Source organism: Fukomys damarensis, unplaced genomic scaffold (genome assembly GCF_012274545.1).
Source record: "Fukomys damarensis isolate Sample0158 unplaced genomic scaffold, DMR_v1.0_HiC HiC_scaffold_5, whole genome shotgun sequence".
Classification (NCBI taxonomy): domain Eukaryota; kingdom Metazoa; phylum Chordata; class Mammalia; order Rodentia; family Bathyergidae; genus Fukomys; species Fukomys damarensis.
Window position 1 is genome coordinate 16,911,019 of NW_022900917.1, and position 19,061 is coordinate 16,930,079.

Here is a 19,061-nt window from a genome sequence, read left to right on the forward strand (position 1 = left end):
AGATGCCAGCACATTGCCCGATACATGGTAGAAACTTAGTTGATGCCTTTTTCCACCCATCTCCAAGTGATTGGAGGTCCCAAACCCCACCAGGGCTGAGTTGTGACAGCATAAAGCTCTCCTTCTGATCAGCCTGGAAGTAAAAGTCCAGGAATCACACACCATACTCATACACTTGTGTCTACACACATACATATGTGAACATATACATGTACATATCTTCATGGTCTTGTCTGTTGAATTACGCACAGCTTTTGGTCTCCTCCAGTTCCCAAGCCTCTGGCGGCTGTGTCCTAACTTCTTTCCTGTCCGTGGTCCTCTTGCTGACAGCTCAGTATGAGATGAAGTCATAGCTGGGGCAGTCTATGTTTGAGCCTCACATTTCCTCAGTTCTAGTGCGGCAGAGCAGGGCCCACAAGACGTGTTATAGTTTAGATGTACAATGCTCCCTCCCCAAAATCTCATGGGTTCAGAAGGCGGGCTTTTGGAAGGTGACTGGATTATGAGGGTCCTGCATTTATTAGTGGATTAATTCTTCGGTGAGTTTAGCAGCTGAGTGTGCTGTCAGGAGGTGAGGCCAAGTCGGAAGATGTAGATCTCAGACGGAGTGACTTGGAAGGATGTATCTTCTTCCTAGTTCCTCTTTTCTCTTTCTGCTTCCTGGATTCTGTGATATGAGCAGCTTTCCTCTACCCAGGCCCTTCCACCATACTGTTTATATCTTGGACCAGGGTGGAATTGACAGAACCCATTAAAACTGTGAGCCAAAACAAGTCTCTTCTGAAGTATTTTGTCCCAGTGATGGGAAAGCTGAATGATACAGATTTGGTACCAGAAGCAGGGTCATTGTTATCATTATACCTCACCATGTAGTTTTTGAGGCTTTTGGAACCAGTTTATAGGAGAAATTTGGAAATATTTGGAGATACTGGCTAAAGAAGCAGTGGAATGCTACAAGTCAAGCTTCTTGGAAGAGTCTGGTCAGAGATCAGACCAAAACACTGAAAGAAAATGCAGATAGTAAAGCCTGGTTTTAGGAGGTTTCAGTTGGGAACAAGGGCACCACTGGCAGTTGAGCTAGAGGCCATGTGTGTTAGGCACTAGCAGAAAATTTGTCATCATTTGCCCATGTCCTGAGACTTTATGAGGCACTGAGATTAAGAGTGGCAGCTAATTAGTCTGGTTGGAGATAGCACAACAACATTCGAGTTGTAGCATGGATACGGCTTGCTGCTTTTAGTCAAGTTTACAGTGAGAAATAGGAGCAAAAAGCTCACTTCAAAAGTTTTCAGTTTTACCAGAAAGGAAATTGGAGTAAAGGAGAGTATAGTTGCCTGCCAACTATAGACTGAAACCTCCTCTAAAAATTGTAATCCCAAATAAATCTCTTCTTTAAGTTGTGGGTGTCAGGTATTGTGTCACGGTGACAAGGAAAGTGACTAAGGATGTCACCACAGTTCTTCTCATCCAGGATACAGGGCTGGGACTAATTTCTGCCACCACCTGGTCCAATCTCCTTTTACAGAAGGGGAGTTTTGGGCTTAATTCTGCACTTAAGCCACCTTAATGAAACATTTTCATTCATTTGTGGTAATCAACCATGTCTTATTTACACACCTGCAGGCTCCTCTGGAAAGAATTAGAAGTGCTTCACCTGGTTTCAGTGAGCAATTGCATAGCATTGTAACAGAAGACTTAACTAGAGCCATTTTAACCAACAGCCTGGAGGCAGATGCTTGGTTCAGGACTCAGGGACACCAAGGCTGGCTCATGGGTCCCAGTCTTTTCCTCAGGCTGCAACCTCATATTCTCAAGAGATCTGTTGGAGCTGCAGGCACATTTCTAAACATCAGATGGGGGAAAAACGGAAAGAGGAAGGGGCAATGCTAGCAAGCTTCTCCTAACATCTCATTGAGCTATACTGTGTGACATGACCACTCCTAATTGCAAGGAATGTTGGGACAAAAGAGCCTTTTAGTTTGTCCTGCCTCTATGATACATGCAGATAAGAGAGAAGGGAATTAGAATCGAGTGTTGGTGAATTAATCTACCCGACAATTCTTAGTCAGGCATGAACCAACTTAATTTTATTAACAAGGAAAGTGTATGTTTCATTCATCTAAATCTAATGAAGAAAATACATGCCCTTCATACACATACTAAATCTTTAAGTATCTAGAGTGGTTCTAGACATGGTTGACAATGGGTCCAATTATCTGAATTCAGGATTGGTCCTTACCTTGACAGTACGTCTCATTTGATTGAATCTCTAAACCCTAGTTACACTTGTGTACATATCCAACCTATTGTCTATGCAGAGTAGGAATGTACGGCCAACTTTCTGAGAGCCAGCAGGAGCATGGCCTGCAATGTCCCCTGCCATGTCACAGAGAGCGGCAAGACCTTGCTCGGGGAAGAAACCCACAGGCTAGAAGATAGAGCTCGAGGCAACTGTAATCATTCTAGGTAGAGGGAATGTATTTAAAAAGAACAATCAAAAGAGCAGCCTCAAATTCTGAACATACCCTTGCCCAAGTCTGCCTGGCCCCTCAACTGTGCACTTTCATCTGGGAGAGAGCATGTGCAATCTGATCTCAGCCAACGTAACCACCTGCTAAAATCAGTCAAATTCAACAGAGTATACATCCATCTCCACAGCCACTATAGATGGGAACGGTCATCTCCCACATCTCAGTAGAGACTGTGGGTGCCCTACCATGCCCCCTGCACCGTTGCTTATCGTCCCTTAACACAGCTCCAATGGCTCTCTGCCTGCTATAGCCTGCTTTGCCAGACTGGAAGGACAGAGTTGTGAGCCCCTCCCCTGGCCTCCTCCTTGGAGTAGCCCTCCATCAGTGACAGGTGGGACCCCAGCTCCCTCACTGCTAATGACGGAAGGTGGATAGTCCCAGGCATGTGTTCTGCACCATCTTCAAGATTGACCTAGTGGGATTAGGCTTCAGATTTGCCCCTTACTTCACAGTACCTCTTGCACTGGTTTACTTATTTTCCTTTCCTGATCTCCACTAGTCCCTCCTCCTGGGAGCACCAACCAATGAAAACATCTGCTCTACAATCCCTTTTCCTTCACAATACACTCAAGGATCAAGAAAGTCATCAAAGGGAAGGTTACACCCTCCTTAGTACAGTCACCCAGCAAGGGTTCTCCCACCTCAGCCTCTAAAAAGAGCCAGAGCAGATGGTGCTTGAAAATTTTGCTCATCAGTGAAGTCTGAAAGAGCTCACTGCTCTTTCCTTCCCAAGGAGGAGAAAGTCCCACCTGGGCAAGTCTCTTCTGGGACTGAGGGCACAGTCACAGACTGTCCCCCAGCACATCTGCCTCATCCAGCTGGCCCAGCACAAATGTGACCCTCAAGATTCAGGATAATTACTCCTTTGTTGAGTGGGGGGCAGATGACACATGCTGAACTCCCAGAAGCCATCCCCAGACTCTTGGGAAAGCAGGGCTTCTCCATCCAGCAGTCATGGAGGGGTGTGTGTGTGTGTGTGTGTGTGTGTGTGTGTGTGTGTGTGTAGGAGGGGGTCCTATCTGGCTTTGCTCCTACACCAGGAGCATAGAATCTTTCCTGTCCCTCTCATGGGACTCAGATTTTCCCCTTCCTCTTAGAAGCTCAGACCCAGCAGGCAAAATGAGCCAACCACACACTGCAGAGAGCTTGGCTCTCTTTGACTCTTAGAAAGAGAAAGAGGAGTTTGTCAGGGCTCTCAGTCTGGCTCAAGATATGCAAGGTTGGGCCAGGGATTTAGCTCAGTGGTGCCACCACCTGCCTCACAAGTGAAAGATCCCGAGTTTAATCCCCGGTACCAACACAAACAAACAAACAAACAAACCACAAGATATACAAGTCTCAGCAAGTCTCTCAGTGACAGCCTACACATCTGGGAAAAGGACTCTGATATGGCTGAATGATCCAATGGGAAACACATAATTCTTAGATTTGGTTCAGATTCCAGCTCTACCACTCATCAAAATCCCTTAGAAGAAAGTAATGGTAAAGAATCACAGTGGTGTGGTAAGGATTAGATGATGCTATATTTATGTAACTGCCTCATACTTAGCAGGTGCTAAGTGCAAAGGGACTATTCATACTAATGATACCTGGGAAAAATATAGAATTGAAAGGATAATGTGATCCCATGCATGTAAAGTTGCAGTGCACTGACAGGAGATTTACCAAATGTTAATAGTAGTTTTCTCTGGTTAATGGGATTTAGGGGAAATTTTTACTTTCTTCCTTTATATGTGTGTTCCTTGACTTTCTTTTTATAATACATGTGCATGCGGCCGGGGGATTTGGCTCAGTGGTTCCACCACCTGCCTCACAAGCACAAGGGCCCGAGTTCAATCCCCAGTACCAAAAACAAAAACAAAAAAATATATAATACATGTGTATATATGAAACATTATTCACCTATCACTTCAAGGAGTTCTGGAAAAGGCTAGATTCTTGATGTGCTTGAGAATGGCAGCTTTGGATTATAAGTTTGGGAGCAGACCAGTTAGTCTTTGTAGTAGAGCAGAGTTTGGGCGCCCAGAGTAACCTACAAGGAGGGTAAGACTGGAAAGAGGTGGGAGAAAGGGCAGTATCCCCATTACCATCCCACATTTAGTGGCATAAAACAACAATATCCATCAAGTGTTACCTCTCCAGGTTCTGGGATTAGCCGGGCTCAGTTGAGCGGTTCCGGCTCAGGGGCTCCCCATATGGTTGCAGTCAGGTGGCAGCTACAGCCAGAGTCACAGCGAAGCCTTCTGCCGTTAGTTCACAAGCCTGGAGTCTGGCCTGGAGAGGCTCGGACAGTGGGGCTGAAACAGCTGGGCTCCTGGGGAAATTCTCTGTGTGTGGTTTTATCACATGGTGTCTCCAGCAGGGCATCTTCAGAGGAGCTGGATTTCTTTTATGGCTGGTTATGCCTCCAAAGATGTGTGTCCTGAGAGAGTGCCAGGTGGAAGCCATCTCGCCTTCCTGACCCAGCTTTTGGGAGTCATGTAGTCATAGCCACTGCTTTCTATTAGTTAAAGCAGCCAAAAGGCCCACCCAGGTTCAAGGGGAGATGACCCAGCCTCCATCTCCTGATGGAAGGGTTGTTGAATCCTGAAACGAGCATGTGGGATTGAAAATATTGCTATGGCCATTTTTGGAAGATACAATCTGCCACTAGACATTTCACAGATGTTGAGGGGCAGGGTTGTCCTCAGCTGATATCTGAGTTACAATCAGGGGGAAGAAAACAACTAAGCTATTTTCTTTCTTTTTTCTTTAAAGGCAAAACATTAACATAAGTAAACTTCAAATCAAATCTAAATTGTTTAGAAGAACATGGATGATAAATGGTGACTTTTATTGTAGGAGATTTACCAGAATTGGCTGTGAAGATCATAATGAAAATGAGTGAGCCAGAAGAAAAAGCATTACTCTTGTTCAGAACGCTCTGGATGGAACTAGCCATGCTTGAAAATGAACAGGAAGTGTCTGGAAGACAGCCTCAGGGTCTTGGGGCTCAGACCCTGGCTGTGGGCAGGAACTGCACTCCCTGCATGTGTGAGAAGTGTGAGACAAGGTCCTCAAGGCATGGCCCAGAAGGGTAAGCCTCAGCTTTCTATATGTCACCTGCCTCTTCTCCACGTGTGACACCTTAGGGACAGGAACTTGGGGGCATGGAAATCACCTGCCCTGCTCTGGGCTTCAGTAAGTGAGCCAAGGCCTTACAGATCCTGGTCTCTGACCTGGATTCTGACTCTGAGACCATCTCCCCAAATCAGGGCCCTGCTCCACAAGGCCCTCCCTCCCCTCCCCTCACCCTGGCTTTTCCCAGACTCTGTGTCTGGGTCACTAAATAGACCCAATAATCCCTCGTCATCTATCCCTGATCCTGGGCCAGGATGAAAGCATCCCACCCTCTGGATGGCTTGTATGGCAGTGGCCTGTGGATCAAGCAGGATGTCGCGGCTGAGTGAGGACTTGGGGGAGGAAGGCCTACCTTGTTGATCTCGCTTGGTGGCATGAATTTGAAAATACTTCTTAACTCTACTTTAGCTCTGGGCAGCAAGACTGGGCAAAGCCCTCCAGTGGTTGGCATCTACCTTTCCCCCTGATTCTCAGGCCAGTGTTCCCAGGCCTCCTGGACCCTCCTGCTTTCTGCAAGCCACACTCCTACACTTCTGTGAGTCACTGATATCAGCAGAAGAGATTTTGACCAATTCCAGTTCTGAATTCTTAGGAGATAGAGAACAATGGATCAGCATGTTTCAGATTTCTCTTTAAATAAGTTGTCCCTTGATCTTCTTTCACGGACTCTTACAGTACAAACACTGAAAAGACCATGGCGATCATCTGCTTCTACCTCCTTATTGTATAAGCCAGGAAACTGAGGCTGGGAGAAGAGCTTTGCTTGCTGGTTTCCTCACCAGTATCAACTGGAGCTTGCCAAGGGGCCCGTTTAGGGCACGACACAAGCCTCTTTCCCAGCTGCCAATAATCCCTCCAGCCCCCTTCCCAGCTCACAGTAGGCAGGCCATGCCACAGATCATGCCAGAGAGTGTCAACCAGGAACGTGTCTTTCTTCTTGAAATACACCATGGATCAGCAGGCAGGCCCCTCAAGACCCCAGCAACGCAGCTTGCCCAGGGCCCAGCACACAGTAACCCAGAAACATATGTGGTGAGCAATAACAGTCATAAATTTTATGAGATTATGTGTTCCTAATGTGAGATTTCAGGCTGATCTGTTTGTTGAGCTATGCCAAGTTTCAGCGTGATTCAATCAAATTGTGCTTAATCTTCCTTTATTTACTCTGGGTGAGGGTGAGTCACGGAGTATGTCTCTGGTCCCGTCTGCTGAACTAATTTACCCCAAGGATGTTGATGGACTGGCGATTTGTTTCCTCCGAACATGCAGGGTTTATTTACTTAGATCGTTAGGTGGATCTGTGTGACATACGGTGAAAATCTACAGCCGTGCTCAGGCCTAGGGTCACTTTGAAGAGTCCACGAGGGATAGGGGGCACCTTGGAGGTGTCGTGACTTCTTTTTCATTCTCTAAATCACAGAGAATGCTTTTCTACCTGTTGAACTCTTTGGACCACCCTGTGCCTTCTTTATCACCGGAAGGCACTTTGGCCAACTCCCTGTGTCCCTGACCCAGGCCATGTGGTTCTGGAATGGAGAGAGGGACTATGATCATCTCCAGGGCAGAGAGAAAAGCCTGGAAAATGTGCCCAAGGCCCAGGGGGAGTCCAGTCACCAGGCATCTCCATCTTTGTTCAGCTTTCTGAGCCTCCAGGGACAGGAACATGCCGCTGGAATTTGGGGCTCTGTGTCCTCAATCCCTTATCTCAGCACTCTGAAAAGATGTCAGCTCCCCTTGGACTGAGAGCACTGAGAACCAATCTATAGCTTGACAGGAAGGGTTTGGGGACTTTCTGACTCCCAGGGGATGAGAGGGATGTGACCTCTCAGGCTTGAGGTTCGGGTGAGAAGAGTCTCCCTTGATTTCTACTTTGATCATGGTGCCAAATGTCCCAGTTTGCCTGGGATTGAAGAGTTCTAGGACATGGGACTTTTCTGTGCTAAAAAGTGAAAAATTCTGGGCAAAGGAAGACAAGTTGGCCCCCTAACTTTGACGTCCTGACTTTGGCAAGTTAGGCCTGAAGATGTGGCCAGAGCTTTGGGTAGAAAATCCCTCTCTCCTCAAATAGCTGCTGCAAGAGCTTGGGCACTGCAAGCAAAATTACTGTTTGGGTTTGCACATTGTCTCTTCTGCAACTCCTGTTGAGATTTAACTGCCATGGAAACAGTGTTAAAATATGGGGTCTCCGAGAGGTGGTTTAGTCCCCGAGGGTGCTGCTGTCACAAAAGGATTAAGGCCAGTCTTAACCCATGAGTGTGCACTGGTTACTGTGAAAGGAAATCACAAAAACGGTTGCTCTTTCACACGTACTTCCCTGACCCCCACCTCCCACCCAAGAAGCACTGAGCTACATTCTCAGCCCTTTTTATTATTTGTTTTGAGACAAGGTCTCACCAAGTTGTCCTGACTGTCCTCAAACTTGTGATCCTCCTGCCTCAGCCTCCCCAGTAGTTGGAATTACGGGTGTGTGTCATGATGCTGGATTTCCACTCTTGCAAAATGGGGTGACATAGCACAAAGGCCCTCAGATTCTTTTGGACTCTAGGCAAGAGTGCGGACTCTGGAGTCAGACTGCCATTTAATTTGACCTTGAGGACCTTAGTGTAATCACTTTGGGCCTCATTTTTCTAAACTATAAAATGGGTACAATGGCAAGATGACTTAAGGGATTAAATTAGTTAATATTCACAAAAAATTAAGAATGAGGCTTGATATACAGTAATTACTCAAAAAATATTGTCTTGACACTGGAATGGAGTGACAAGCACATTAAGTGACTTTGTACATATGCAGGTAGGAAGATTTTAGATCTCAATGGCAGCGATCCTTGCCCAGGGGCCCCCTCCTGTCTGATCTCCTGTTTACCATGCTGCAAGCTATCCTACCTCCCCGGGTCATGGCTTCAACCCACACTCTCACCCAGGGCCTACATGTCAGCACCCTCTAAGCTCCATGGGCAACAATGCCCCCACTTCCACCCCAGCCCCCAAGCAACACGACAAGTATGTGCACATATAGAACTTCTCTGGGTGTTTCTTATATGTTGTATTATTTGGGATCTGCATGGCATTAACCCTACTTCAAACATCTTGCCAAATTAGTCGTGAACCAATACATTTAATAGTGGATGTTTCTGAAAATTTACCTTTGGCCTGAATTATTAATATACCATAATGCTATATAAAGAAGAATTCCATAGAGTGTCTAATTGAGTTTTTATTGCCGTAATGGCATAAGCCCAACTTTCCCATCATGCATTTGACAGTGTTTCAAATCTATGTTTGGTAAATGTATATTTAATACACATTTCACTGAAGCTGAGAAGTAATTGCATAATGAATGGTATAAAAAATTTGGTAGTGTCAGAAGAGATTTTTGCTTCACCACTGACTACCAAGATAAACTATCCATAGTCGAGGAAGAGAAAAATGCCCTGGAATTATTTCTTAAATTCGTCAGTTCCATCTGTTGTGTTTTCCACACATATTTACAGCACTGTGATACTGTGGCCTCTTGAATTATTTTATTCTGATTGTTTAGGTAAATTGTCTACTAACATTGTTTATAATCCTTCTCCACTTAGCAAAAATAAAGTCCCAATATGTTTTCATATAGAAATATGTGCATTTTGGGAGCCTAAAAAACCAACCAAAAATTGTATCTGCTCTGTATTAGGAGAACATATCTCTCACATACAACATCAAGGTTGCAGCCAAAATAATGACTAATATTTAGCTCTTACCTTATTCAGATAGATTTTAATGCATCTGCTATAATTTTAATTATTTTGTTTTATATTTAACTCTTTAAATAGGTGCGATATTACTTGGTGTCAACATTTATATTATACATAAATGTTCTGCCATAATATTATCAAATTTTGCTTTGGCTTCTGCCAAACGAATAAAATTTCCATTATCATGTTCATGCTCATAAAATCTTTTGGATGTTCCTCTGAACAAAAGATCTCATTTGCCAAAAATTAAGCCACGTATAGTTTGGGTTCAACAACAGCACAATTCTTCCCTCATGTTTGTAATGTATTAGCAACACTGATAATCATTTTAAAAAGCAGATGTCAGCTTTTCAGTACTGCATTAGTCAGATGGGGTTGATGGACATTTCAGTAATAAGCAATGTCAAAGTCTTACTATCAAAGTTGAGACACAACCAAAGTTGAGTCTACACATGTGCAAATCCAGCTGCAGGTCTGTGTGATTTTTAGGGCAGCTTCCATCCATGGCCTGGGCTCAGTGATGCAGCCAGACTCCCTACAGCTATTTACTGGAATCCAGGACCTCCTCTGTCAGTGTGGCAGGTGAGAATGGTGGATGGTCTCGTACCAGCGTCAGAATGTTTTGGCTCAGAAATGAGAATCAGCCATGTGGCCTCTCCTGCAGGTGAACGGAGCAGAGATGAGTAATCGTTATGCTTGCCTGGAAGAAGAGAGCCAAATGCAAGTAAGTGCCAGACTTCTCTGCCACAGTGATGTGATGTGTGTTACTGTGCTCCTCGAGTTTACAAAAAATATGTGAAAAATGCTGCTAGCCTTTGCTCCATTCCTCACTTCCCATTCCTCTCCCCGAAGAACTGGCACTAGAGTCAAAAACACAGCACAATACCATAAGCACAATCTAGTGATAGCTTCTTTTCACTATTTGGAAAAATTGGGGTGCAACAAGTTTATGATAACTTCCTATTTCTAGTAACTTGGGGAAAGTTAAATTTTCTGAGGTTACCAAAACAAATCCAACTAGAGCATTCTTCCATGCAATGTCCAAATTCTGGGGTCTCTCTGGCTCTAACCACATCTACTCTGTGAGCTTCCGGTCTTCCCGTTTCCCCTAAGATTAGCTGGGAGTTCATGAAGATGGTTTTAGAGGGGCTCCTTCAGCTGGTCCTGCGACTCTGTTTACTCTGCTCTCACCCTGCTCTGCCTGCTCCTGGTTTCTTGTGAGTGCTGAACAGCAGCAAAGGCCCAAAATCCAGTCTTCTACTGCAGCTTACCACACCATCCTCTTTTGTTTTCTTTTTTAGTGCTGACTGGCAGCACTAAATTCCTGGGTTCCCAATCTCCCAAGAAATGGTAAAGAACTAGCTCTTTTAATGTAGTGACTAGCTAGTGTCCCACAACAAACTACCCCAAATTTCAGTAGCTGAAAATAAGGAGCATTTTTCTCAAGATTCTGTAAGGTGACAATTTAGGCCGGACTTAGATGGGCTTCTTTTTGTGTCTGTGGCCAGCTGCAAGTCAGCTTTGCTGACCTTAACTGGGCTTTTTTCACACATTTTAGGCCTTATTTGGGATGACTGAGCTGCCTGTCTCTAATCAGCATGGATTCTTAACATGGATGAGACAGGGGTCCCAAGAAAAAGGCCTGGGCTCAGAATTAGCAGATGTCCCTTATACCAGACTCTATTGGCCAAAGTAAATTACAAGATTAACCTAGAGACTCCATCTCCTCTTGAGGGAAAGCCACAAGGTCACATGCAAAGAAGATGAACACAAGGAGAAGTGAAGGACTGCTGCTACGTTAGTGACCCCCTCACAGCCTCCTTGCATTCGAGGTGGTAGTCCATGGAGATGAGACGAAAGGACGCCTGAATGGCAGGCTCAGGCTCACTCTGAATCATCGCTGCCCCTACTGGCAGTGTGTTGACCTTGGCCATGTTCAGATGTGCCAGCTCCACGCGGTGAATGTAATCCAAATTCAAGCAGAGCCCAGGAAATGGGAGGGGGCTGGGATATGGCTGATGAAATTCAGCAGGGGGTGGGAACCCTTCAAGAAGCCCCCTGCGTAGCCCTCTCACTCCCCGTTCCTACTTATTAGTGTCGCTTCACCAGTCTTACTTTTCTCTCATCACCAAGACAAAATACCTAACACCCAACGTCAAAAGCGGAAGGATTATTTGGCTTACAGTTTGTAGAGGTTTCAGTCCATAACTGGCTGGCTCCAAAGCGGGGTGGCAGAGGGGCAACAGTTCATGTTGGTGGAAGACAGCAAAGCAACAAGAGAATTGAAGTGTCTCTCTTCGCCTTTTATCTTATCGAGACTGCCAGAATTAGGGAGGTGCCAGACCAATCTCGCCCAGAGTGCTTTAGTGATCACACACCTTTAATCCCAGTAGCACACATTCCAGATTCAGCCACCTCCAAAAGAAACTGCATGAGGCTTTGGGAGGACATCTAGACACAAGACACGACACCTGGGCCTGCCACAGGCAAGTCACTTGTGGGCAGTTTCCCCCTTCTAAGGGAGATGGTTGCAATCTTAGCCTCCTGAGTGTTACTAAGGCAGGGAAAAAGGGAGAGAGAAAAGAGGACGGACCAGTCTGGGTGCTGGCTTCACCCTGACCCTTCTGTGATCAGGGCTCTTTCTGAACACCCTCCTTCTGAGCTGGAAATGGGAGTCCTAGGATGCAGGTGGAACACGGGACAGGGCCACAGTGACCAACTTTCTCCCAGGCCAGGGGGTCAATTTCTATGACTCACCTGTCAGTGCCAATCCCAGAGAAGCTACCTGGCCTCAGGGGCAGGAGGAAGAGTGCAGAGCCTGCCTCATGGACAGAGACCCTGTTCTAGAGGAGAATCTCTTTTCGAAGTTAGATTGGGAGGGGTAGAAATGATATTGTGCTTCGTCGAGTGGATCCTCTGCATCTCTAGGGTCTCTGGCTCCAAGGGGACAGAAACATAAGCCAATGATGGGGTGGTCTTGGTGGGGAGGTCATAGGCTGGGAGTTCCTAGTGCACAGTGTCCGAAAGACCACCAGGGCTCTCTAGTGTTGCTTCCAAGTTGTTTTTATCCTTGCTACAATATTGAACAGGAGACAAAAGTATAGAACAGCTTCTCCTCTCTAAAGCAGACTCATGCTCCCTTTCTTCTGCACATGCGATCTTGTTTAGGGTGAATATGGAAATAGGTGTAGAAGCAAATTTAACAACACGTAACATTCCGTGAGTACATTTTTTTTTTCATTTATGCCTTGACTACTCCCAAACAGAACTTGAGACAGCTTACAGGATTAATAAGGTGAAAATAGGTCCCCAAACTACTATCAGAGAACTTCAAGAAGCCAAGTAGTAAAAGGCATGGAAAGAATAAAATTACATCCAAAAACCAGACCAAGAAGAGTTTCTTCTACCGTGCATAGCATTTAGCTCTTGAGGAATAAAAAGACGGACAGAAAGGTAGAGATGACTAATGTTTACCAGGCACCTCCTATGTGCCAGACACTGCAATTCAGTGATATAAGCCAAACTATTTTTTTTTCTGGGTTTTTCAGTAGCCATGGTAAAGAAGGGGAAATTAGCATTCTAATGAAGGAAACCTGCACGGATTCATCAGGAAACCACCTTTTACTGGCGTGGAAGATGAGTCTTTATATAAAGCACACCAAGGAGCAGATGCACGGTGTCTTCTAAAGCAGTTTTATTGTGTTCAGATGCCAGGTAAGATAGAATTAGCACAATCCTCCCTGTGTGTCTGCTAGGGAAACGCAACTATAAAATTTAAAAAGACTGTACAAGATGCAGTTAGAGGTCTCTGAAAAACAAATAGCAGTAGGAGAATTGGGGAAGAAGAACCAGAATTTGATGAACCCCCAGCCTGAGAGTGAGTTTACCACTTTTTCAATCCAGACCTCTCACGGCTTGAATTTAAAGGTGGGTACAGTTGTGGCAAGTGCACAGCGGAGTGAGGTAACCAAAGCCTGGATTTCCTGACCAGGGAACTGAAAAAGGGAACCTGGGGGAGTTGGGAAGTAACAGAGCAGAGATGGAGATTCCTGGGAAAGTGGCTACATAAAGCTATTTTTTTTAAATCAATTTTATTGGTACAATTTAAACAAGTATAACAATCACATTCTTCAAAGGGAATCTGTACCTGATATATCAAGATATGATAATCAAGATATGATATATCTTGATTCCTCTTTTTCTCCCAATCCCATCCCCTCCCTCTTATTTACAAAAGCTGTTTCCATTTTTTTCTTCATTTCTTGCCCCTTCCCCTGCCTTTTTTTCTCCCTGCAGGGCTCATCGCAGAGCTGCCCTTCGGTGGACTTGATCCTGAACAGGCTGGTAGACCATTACCCAGATCCCAGCCTGACCACTAGAGGGTACCTCTCTGTGACAGACTTGAACAGCATTGCCAACACTGAAAATGGAACGAGATTGGAAATGGAGGCTTGAATTTAACCAAGTTCATTGCCTGTTAAGACAAAAATAGCAGCATTCTTTGTGGGATTTAAACGAGATCCAAAATTTCATAGCAGTACAATCAAATGTCCAGGATACAATTCAAAATTGCTTGGCACATGAAAACCTAAAAAAAAAAAACAAAAAACAAAAAACCTCAATTTGTGTGGGAAAATACAATCAACAGATGTCAATGCTTGGACAAGCCAGATGTTGGAATTACCTAACAAAGACTTCAGAGAGGCTATGTTAAAATGATCCAAAAGCAAGGACAAATTTTCTTGATGCGAATGGAAAGATAGAAGGTCCCACCAGAGATATAGAGGATATGAAAACAAAATGGAAATCTTACAGTGGAAAAATATGACAGTAAGTGAAATAAAAATACACTGGACAGAATTGAAATGACAGGAAAGAGGCAGTGAATTTAAAGGCAGATCAACATCAATTATCTACTCTGAACAGCAGAGAGAAAAAATGTTGGAAAAGTGAATACAGACTAAGAGACCCATCACATAATACAAAAAGATTGTCACTTTAATCATTGGAGTTCCAGAAGGAGAGGAGAAAGCGTATAGTGCTGGAAAATAATACTTGAAGATACAATGCCTAAACGATTTCTCAAATTTGTTGAAATACGTAAACCTACAGATTCAAGAAGTTGAATGAACGCCAAACAGGGAAATCCAAAGAAATTCAGGAATCCCTCAGTTAGTTGGGAAGACAGATCCAGAAACGTCACTTAAGTGTACCAAGTGAGCATTTCATTACACGGGCAATGAAAAGAAGAGGGAACAAAGCACGAGGGCTGAAGTGGCTCAAAAAGCTTTTGTAGAGAAATTAAAACGTGGGCTAAAGGTAGAAGGAAATGTAAGATGTGCACAAACAAATATGAGAGAGGAGAATATCCGGGGGAAATTTAATGGACAAAAACTTCAGGTACATTTGAAGGAATCATGTCAGTCAGTCATGGAAGGTGGTTTTCATGTTTTATAACATGCCTCCTAGTCTTCATCTTACATTTTCACAGCAACCAGATAAGATGACATGTTGTGATCGACCTTCTTCACAGGTGATCCCAGCCATTTGATGACTGTCTCAAAAATACATATCCTAGAAAATTGCCAATCTCTAGATAAAGAAAAATAATTATCTCTAGACAAGCCAAATCTTTTGTTCAAGTGGAAGGCTCTGATTGAATGTCAGGTGAGAGTATTTACTATAATGTTAAAAGACATCAGTTAAAGTTCAGCAACTTCTTAATGTTGTCAAGTAGTCAATCAAATAATATTTGTCTTTTTAAAAACATTGACATATTTGATTCAAGATTCAAATATGTCTCAAATTCAATTTGATTGGCAAATTTTGTAAATCTCTTTAAAAATATATTGGTTCTCTTCCCTCTTTTTCCTTGTTATTTATTTGCAACATTTTGGATTCTGTGAACTTCATCCCAACAGTGTCAATTAATGTGTTCTGTTGTCCCCTGTATTTCCTGTAAATCTTGGTTAGATAGTGAGGTTTGATTTTGGAAAAATATTTCAGTCGTGGTGGTATGTACTTCCAAATGCACCACATCAGGAGATATGCAATGTTTTGCCATATCTCTGTGTCTTCATTGGGTCCAAGTGTTGTCAGCCTGACCCATTTACTGGAAAGCTCTCTACTGGTTCTTTACTTGATGGCTTTAGCAACTGTTGGTATCACTGCTTAGACCCATCATAAAGCTGGGGGGTGGGCACAAAATGTTATTTTTTTATTCTATCATTTCTTCATTTGAAGGCTAGAATTCTTCTGCATATCAACAATTTAACTCCCTGAAAAGGTAGATTAAATGTCTTGGGGATTTTTGTTTGTTCTTCTCATTTGTGTTTGTTTGTTTGTTTGAGACAGGGTCTTGCTTTGTAGTTCAGGCTGCCCTTGAATTCACTGTGTAGTCCAGGATGGCCTCAAACTCACAGCAATTCTCCTGTCTCGGCCTCCTAAGTGCTGGGATCACAGGTGGGCACCACGACACCTGGCAGAATAAATGTTTTATTCTTTCTCTTTATTTACAAGTTTTCAGAATAATGAATTAGATGCCTAACATAGTCCACAGATGACCAATTAGTTTGTTTTATTATTATGGACTCATGAATTTTAATGTATTTGATGTGCTTTAATCCATTATGATTATTGCTCATTTTGAGGCTCAAATTGTTTAGCCTTTGGTCAGTGGGAGCCCCTTCAAGTTGGCTCCTGGGCCCTTTTGGTATAATTGCCACAACCTTTGGTATCTTTCTTGCTTTTCATGCTCATCTTGTATATTTCCTGTTCCAGATGGGAAAAAGGCCATTCCACAAAGAGCTCTGGTTGCTTTTAGTGGAAAATGGTATTTAGAGACAACGCTCAGGGCCCTGGGGGTACTCATTATTCCTAAGTAGGTCAGTGCCTCTAGGTCTCTTCAGCAGGCTAAATTTTCTTTTAAAGAAAAAATACATTATGGACTCATGCTGAGGTTCCCCACTCAAATTTAAAACTGCATGGCTTTACCTAACTTTGGTAACTTTATATTTGTATCTCTTTTCTCTTACTCTGAAAATCTTGCCTCCCAATATGAATTATTTATTTGTTTTATGCTGCTATGTATATGGCTTAAATACAATAAGAGTATTATTATTATAACAACAAAATTGAACAACCATTTAATATTTATTTACAGAGTTGTTTTTTTAATTGTCATGATATATCTCACTTGAGTTACATAAGCAAATTATTGTGTTTTAAAGTCATTTTAAAATCCTTCCTGTATGAATAAGCCACAAATTGATACAATTAGGCTTAAATATTTTATTTATTTTCCATTTTTAAAGACTGCGTTTTTAATTCTGTTTTTTATAATTATATAAAGCATTTACACTGTTTTAAGGTAAAACTCTATAAACAAGATGTATTCAGGGCAGTCTTGCTTTCCTCCATGCCCTTCTCTCTCTCTCTCTCTACCTCTTCCTTCTTCTACAAGTAGCTATTCTTGATTTTTGTTATCCTGCATTTAAAAAAATGTACAACTAATCTGTATAAACAAATAATCTTCCATTTCTCAGATAAAATGCTATACACTTTCTTCCAGTCAATAATATGTTCCTAAAATCTCTTCTCAGTAGTCTGTGGAAGCAATTCTTATTCCCTTTCATACCTTCGTGATAGTCTACTGTGTATTTTAATAATAACAAGCTTGACACTTGACTCAACCAGTTCTTTGTTAATAGGCATTTGGGCTGTTTCCATTTCTTTGCTATTAAATATAGTGCTGTAATTAATGGTCTTGTATAAACATCCCTTCATACTTTTCTCAATATTTCTTTGGTATATACTCTCATAAGGGGGTGAGATTATTCAAAGGGCAAATGCATACATGATTTTGATAGATATTGCTGAATTCCTTTGCTAGGGGTTATACCACTTTGTATTTCCGATTGCAGTATATCAGGTGCCTGTGTTCCCATTCCTCTCCAATATGTTGTCAAACTTTTGGATTTTTGCTTGAAAATACCACCTCAGTGCAGTGTTATTTTACATCCTTCTTATTATGCTCCATTTAAGGTTAATCCTCTAACACTGCTTCTGACTCATTGTAGCCATTCAAAAATTATTCTTTGAATCCATGAAAAGCATGAGGTGGCATTTCAGGAAGATTGATCCAGCTGTGGGTTTCAGAACAGTTTAGAATACAGAGATAACAGAAGCAAGAAACACAACAAATTTCCAGCACACAAATTCAAGTCATAAGAAAAGCAACTTTAGTTTTCCACTACCATTCCTATTTCATATTTCTTCTTTTCTAGGGGGCATAAGTTTAATCTGTGAGTTCCTCATTTGCCCCACTTACCCTTGCACTTGTGTGAATTCCAGGGTCCCAGGTCATTTCCACAATGGTGGGAGAGTGGGTAGCACAGGAAGTGGGGTCAAGCTTTCAGTTACCATTTGCCACTCTTTGAAGGGTCCTCACTCATGACACGAAGAGGTTACATCAGCCTCCCCTGGTTTCAGCCAGGACCCTTTTCCAATTTGGCCAGCTCTGTGATGCCTCTCTCAGGTACCGAAGGAAACCTGGCTGTGCTCTCACCTGGCCTAGAGACCTCAGGAGACTTTGGGAGGACATTAAAGCTCTTACCTTTTAGACTAGTGGTGGTGAACCTATGGCATGCATGCCACAGCTGGCTGTTTGTTATCAGTGACAGCTCAAAAAGTTTTGCCATCACTGTTCTAGACACTCTCTGCAGCCATCCACACCTATGCCTCAGCTCCTGGGCTGCACTGGGCTCCTCCCTGGAAAATGGACATGTTTCCTCTGCTCTGAAATGTCTCCCAAATCTACCTAGAGCTCAGAATGAGTATGAATAAAATGTACAAGCTTTCTTCTAAGGGACCCACTAAACCTTCTCCTCTGTCCTCACTGTCCAATTAGAGAGTATTTCTCTTCTGGGGAGAAGATGCAGAGAAGAGATTGTCTCTGACTAAGCCACTGGTCCCCAGGCCTCACCACAGGCTCCTGAACTTGCCTTTTATAAAGCCCTAACAACCCTCCCTTCATCCTTGCAGTCTAGCTTGGATGGAGAAGGACCACAGGGTGAACAGGGGTAAGAACCTCAATTAATACTTCCAAATAGCACCCCAGTTGTATCAGTTAAGAGCATATAGCCATGGCCCAGGTATGATGTGATGAGAGGTGAAACGAGACATGGGCTGCAGGTTTGGGGTGGATTGATTCATGAAGGAAGGAGAAAGGATTCACGAATGGGATTTGGTGCTTCTTAAGCCAAAGAATGATAGTGCAAGGGACTTAAATGAGGCCAGCTGAAGGTGGGCATGCTAGTCTTCAAAGAAAGATTATGAACTTGGCTTTAGGCTTGGGTGAGGTACAGAGTTGATGGTTAAATTCAGAGATGATGATTAAATCCATGAGTGGGCTGAGATCCCTTCTTCCTGGAAGATGAGACAGACAGACAGTTACTAAAATTTCCATGTCTGAGGTAGGGAGATGAAAAGGACAGACAGTTCAGAGGGCCAACTCTTTGCAGGGCCAAGCAATGTGTGACCATGTCCTTCTTCCCAGGTCCTGGCTGGATACTTGGGAGGAGAATATATTTCAGAACTTTTCAAACACACACTGGCCTGGTCTCTCTCTCTCTCTCTCTCTCTCTCTCTCTCTCTCTCTCTCTCTCTCTCTCTTT